This window comes from Arvicanthis niloticus, chromosome 12 (assembly GCF_011762505.2).
Source record: "Arvicanthis niloticus isolate mArvNil1 chromosome 12, mArvNil1.pat.X, whole genome shotgun sequence".
NCBI classification, from domain to species: Eukaryota; Metazoa; Chordata; class Mammalia; order Rodentia; family Muridae; genus Arvicanthis; species Arvicanthis niloticus.
Genome location: NC_047669.1, coordinates 45,255,731 through 45,260,763, shown reverse-complemented (window position 1 = coordinate 45,260,763; position 5,033 = coordinate 45,255,731). Strand labels below are relative to the sequence as shown.

At 42.4% G+C, this 5,033-nt stretch overlaps 1 pseudogene; it reads left to right on the top strand.

Moving 5' to 3' along the window:
- The first annotated feature begins 4,009 nt into the window (after positions 1–4,009).
- Positions 4,010–4,730, top strand: LOC117717494 (EKC/KEOPS complex subunit Tp53rkb pseudogene; annotated as a pseudogene).
- The last annotated feature ends 303 nt before the right edge of the window (positions 4,731–5,033 follow it).

The following is a 5,033-nucleotide window of genomic DNA, read 5'->3' as shown; positions in this document are numbered from 1 at the left end:
GAAGATTATCTGGGGTTCAGTTGAGATTTGTGAATGCAGCATTGGGGATTGGCAGAGCCATCCCCCATGCTGGCATCTCTTGGGTCTAGTTGTGGCATGCCTAACCTCTGGCTGCTTCTAGCTATGGCACTCACGGCTTCTGGCCACTCCTAGTGCAGAACATGGTGGCCAGAGATAAGCAGAACCTCCTCCCCACACCGATTAGATAGCCAGCCCACACCAAGGCTTTTCTAGATATCTCTCATTACACCGTGTGGTTGCTGGGAATTGAACTCAGGACCTCTGGAAGAGCAGTCAGTGCTCTTAGCTGCTGAGCCATCTCTCCGGCCCCTTAGAAAAATATTTTATGATACATATGTATGATGGTTAAGGAACACTATTATAATTATTTGATTTAGAGAAAGAATAAATTAGTTCTTAAAATGCGAATTATTTTTCACAAGGAAGGTAAAATAAAATACCTGATCATCTAAAAAAATGTAAAGTAAGTTTTTGTTAGAAACAATTTATTCTCAAACTTTTATAACTTTAACTTAAATATTGTCCAAATTATTGCTTAGAAATTGCATTCCCCTAAAACCATTACATTTACATTATCGCTTAATAAAATTTCCTCAGTAAGTCTTCAAATAGATTCTACCATCAATTTTAAAAGGCTATTTCCTAGATCTTAATATTGCAATTAGCAGAGCACATGTCTCAGTGATAATGAGCTTACAATGTACTGTGTGAAGTGGACACAGAAAAGTAATTTCAATGGTTTGGGGTGATTTAAAAGTCATTTTCCTTCATTCAATTTTTAGGTTGAAAATTCTTTACTTTATTTCACATCATAAATGCTTATTCTCTTAATGGAAATGGTGGGTAATTACCATGTTCAATCAAAAGAAGACATTTTTACAGAAAATAAAATAGTCATTGCTAATGATGGTTATTGTCATTCATATGCCTAACATTATATTATGATATAAATGGCAGGATTTCATCAGAATGATAAAACATGTTTAGTTCTTATAATGCAAGAATGTCCTCCCTTAAAACTTAGGCATTCTGCATGAAGATTCTGCTTCTAGTTGTCACACGCATGCCTACTGGCCGCTCCTAGTGCACAACATGGTGAATGTGACAGAACATTGTTGAAAATAAAATTTGCATGATACATGTAATTACAAAATGTTCTTGTTATATTGATTTGTTATTATGAAACAACTCTCCCATTTATGCCTTCCACTCATTAACCTAAACTACATTTGATGTCCAAACTGACATAGGATTAAAAAATAGATACATAGCACAGGTACATCATGTTCTGAAAGATTGCCTTTTACTGTTGCAAAAAATGTATTCAGATGGCTGGGAACATTTTTGAAGATGCTTATTCAGGAATTCATTGAGTTTTTCTTTTTCTTTTTTATTATCCATTCCATTCATTTAGATCTCAAAGTAGATTTTTTTAACCTTGTCTTTTGCATATGGTGTAACTAGAGATGCCCCCATGGGTAGGGAGCTAAATAATGGCCTTTTTTTTTTTCCCATTTAAATCTACTAGAGTCCTATATTATCTCCAGGCTTCAGGCAATCTAAACAATTTTTCACTGGCATGAATCCAGCCTACCTTTGTTTTAGCAGATACCTCTTATTTAAAATATATAATTTTTTGATTATTTATAATTTTTACATAATGCATCCTAGTCACTCATCACCCTCTATCCTAGTTTTTCCAGGTCTACCCACCTCCTGTAACCTGCCCCAAAACAATAAAAAAAAGAAAAGTGTCCAATTTACGTTGTCCAAATAGTCACTGGAATATGATCTAACTCCTGGTGGCCAGCTCTTTTAAGAAAAGTGCATCGCTCCAACCTGCACTCCTGCCAGCAGCCCTCTGTTATGGGGAGTTATGCTTCACCATCCTTATCGCACATTTTAAAACTCTTTTCAATTGTTTCCTATATAATTGTTACTTTTTCTTTTTAAGTGGTGATGGAGGGGGTTGTTCCAGAAGCCTTCTATGTCTCTTTTTTAACTCTTAGTCTGCAGTCATTGATATCTCTGCAAAAGAAGCTCCCTGGTTGTTTACAGCCATGGACTTCCACTTGGTAGCCCTTGAGAGCTCGGGCCACAGACATAGACCTGGCCTGCAGTATGGGCACATGCCACAGATCTCAGGATGGTCTTCATTGGCGGTACGTACCACAAACACCAACAAATATCCAGGTGGCATGGATATCCACATGGTCTCAGATGAAGGCACAGACCAGAGGCATTCTTATGACCTTCCATGGGTTTTGCTACCACCAGGAGTCAGACGATGCCCACGGTCCTTTGCAGTATAAGTGGTGGGCATAACCCATGTTGCTATGGAAGGCCATGTGGATGTCTGTGGTCTGTGCACGCTTCCTCAAGAAGCCATGTTAATGTAATGGGCCATGATAAAAATGCCTGTTAATATACCAGCAACTAAAGAAGTTTTGTTCAAAGCATTTTCCTTCACTTTCATGTATCATGAGGAACATCTTTAGCAGTTATTCAGTTATTTACATCAATCTGAACTCGACCCAACCTTTACAGTTGGGCTTTCTTGAGGGTATTGTGTTAATATTTCTTTTAGATAACGTCTTGTTTCATTACATGGAGGGGAAGAATGTTTTCATATTTAGCAAATTAAACTTGTAGTTTTATGGGTCCTGTGTCTGCTCTGCCACAGGGCACAGTCACTCGGGTAGGTGGGACACAGGAAGTTGACCCAGATACCTCACACTGTTGCAGGGCTAGTGTTGGGCTGTAGCGAAGCTGTGGGACGTGGCTCCAGGTATGGGGAAGCACAGTCTGAGGTGCAGCACACCCGGAGCTAGCTCCAAGTCCCTGCAATGAAGCCTGGGCTGTCTCGTTCTCAGGCTCTTAAACACCCAGGAACCACTGGAAGCTGCAGAAGAGCTGAGAATGGAGTGGGGGTCCTCTGGCTGGATCTAGCTCGGGGCGAGGGTGCAGGGGTGGGGAGCTCCTGCCGGTCTATTGGTCTATCGGTGATAATCCTTGGCTTGGTGGTGGTTGGCTTGAACTTGGGTTTGGTGACCATCGTGGGTGGGAGTGCCGAGAGTCCTTCTACAAGTTTTACAAGCAAAGGCCTTCTCCATTACTCCCTAGGGGTGATTCCGATGAAAAGAGGCAGTGCATGGTTTTAAGGCATTTATTGTCATGGTGGAAAGTAGACAAGTTAAACCATAACCACACTTCTTGGGTTGGGCCTGAGGTTAAATACCTTTTGCAGGGAGGAAGGTCTGGGAAGGAAATCTTATTGCCTAAGCCTTCCAGGCCTTTAGGTACCTCATTAAAATAGAAATTTGTCTTGAGCCTACTTGACCACAGCTCACGTCTTCTACAAGTGGAGGGGCTGGGGGTGTTGCCCTTAAGTGACTGATGGCCTCAAATCTATGGAGGACTGCGGCTAGTGGCAGGGGCCTGGTGCCCTAGAACAAGTGAAGTGCTTCCTTTCAGAGTCTCCAGGGATTCAAGCCTTAGCTCAATCGGCAACTAAGCTGCCTTTCAAGGTACTACATGAACTAGATGACAAATAAAATAAGGACTTTGAATTCAGCATTCTTTTCAGATTATTACAGACAGATTTTCATTACAAGAAGTAAGTGGGTCCTTGGAAATCTGAAAATCAATTTGTTCATGAATGATTTAATATTGCAATAAATATGTAGAGTGCTAATAAACTGAGATATGACTAGATAATTGTAATACTAAATATCATTACTGTTGGAAAAAAAAAGTATTAATTCAATTCTAGGCAATATGTTGAATTTATAAATAAGATTATGAAATCCCTTAATAATTTGTAAACTCTGACAACCTGAATTTGATCCAGTTAATCTACATGGTAATAGGAGAGAACAGTGTTAAGTGTTGTCTTCTGACTTTCACGTATATACATGTATGTCCATCGAATACACTCAGAAAGAAATGTGAAAAACAGTATTATGTGGGAACAAGCCAAGCTGAAGTCATGGCTGGAGAGTCCTCGGAGGCTGAGGTGCTAGCTGCCTCGAGAGACTAGAGCAGCTCCTTCCTGAGCAACCTGGGGCTGGTGCAGCAGGGCGCTGTCTTCCCTGGCCACTTCCAGGGCCATGTGGCTGTAGTGAAGCACCGCTCCCTAAGAGCTACCAACACCCGGAGCTGGAGGCAGCTTGGCCAAAGGTGGATGGTGCAGGAGGCACGCGTGCGCTGCTCTGCTGCCACTGTGCAGGGATAGCTGCCCCCATCTTCTTCTTTATGGACTATGTTTCTAACTGCTTATATATGGAAGAAACCGAAGACTCGGTGTTTGAGATTATATTCAATCCACCATGGAGACTGAAAAAGACCCCCAATGCCTTTTGGACTTAGCTAGGAGGATTGGGAAGGTTCTGGCCAGAATGCATGATGAGGACCTCATTCTTGGGGACCTCACCACCTCCAACATGCTCTTGAAGCAGCCCCTAGAACAGCTGCATATTGTGATTATCAACTTCGGGCTTAGTTTTGTTTCAGGACTGCCAGAAAATAAAGGTGTCGACCTATAAGTTCTGGAGAACGCCTTCCTCAGCATGTACCCCCCCCCCCCCACCGAGACTATGTTTGAAGCCTTTCTGAAGAGTTATGGTGCCTCGTCCAAGACGTCCAGCTGAGTGCTGAAGAAGTTAGGTGAGGTGCGCCTGAGAGGGTGAAAGCTGTCCATGGTCGGGTAGCAGAGCTGTGGTGACTGGCTCACAGTGAAGGATGGCATAGACTAGGCTGGACCTCAGCAGAGCATGGGGTCGTTAAGCGATCATGCTGGACCACCACTATCCATGGCTCACTGTACTTGGCGGCTTCATGTACATGAGGCTTATTCTAGGCAGAACTGGGTGGGTAGCCTGGGCTGGCTTCAAACTATGTAATTGAGGATAACTTTGAATTTCTGATGCTTCTGTATCTGTTGGAGTATAGGTGTGGGCTGTCACATCTGGTTTCTGTGGTGCTTTAGGCATGCTAGGCAAGCACTCTACCAA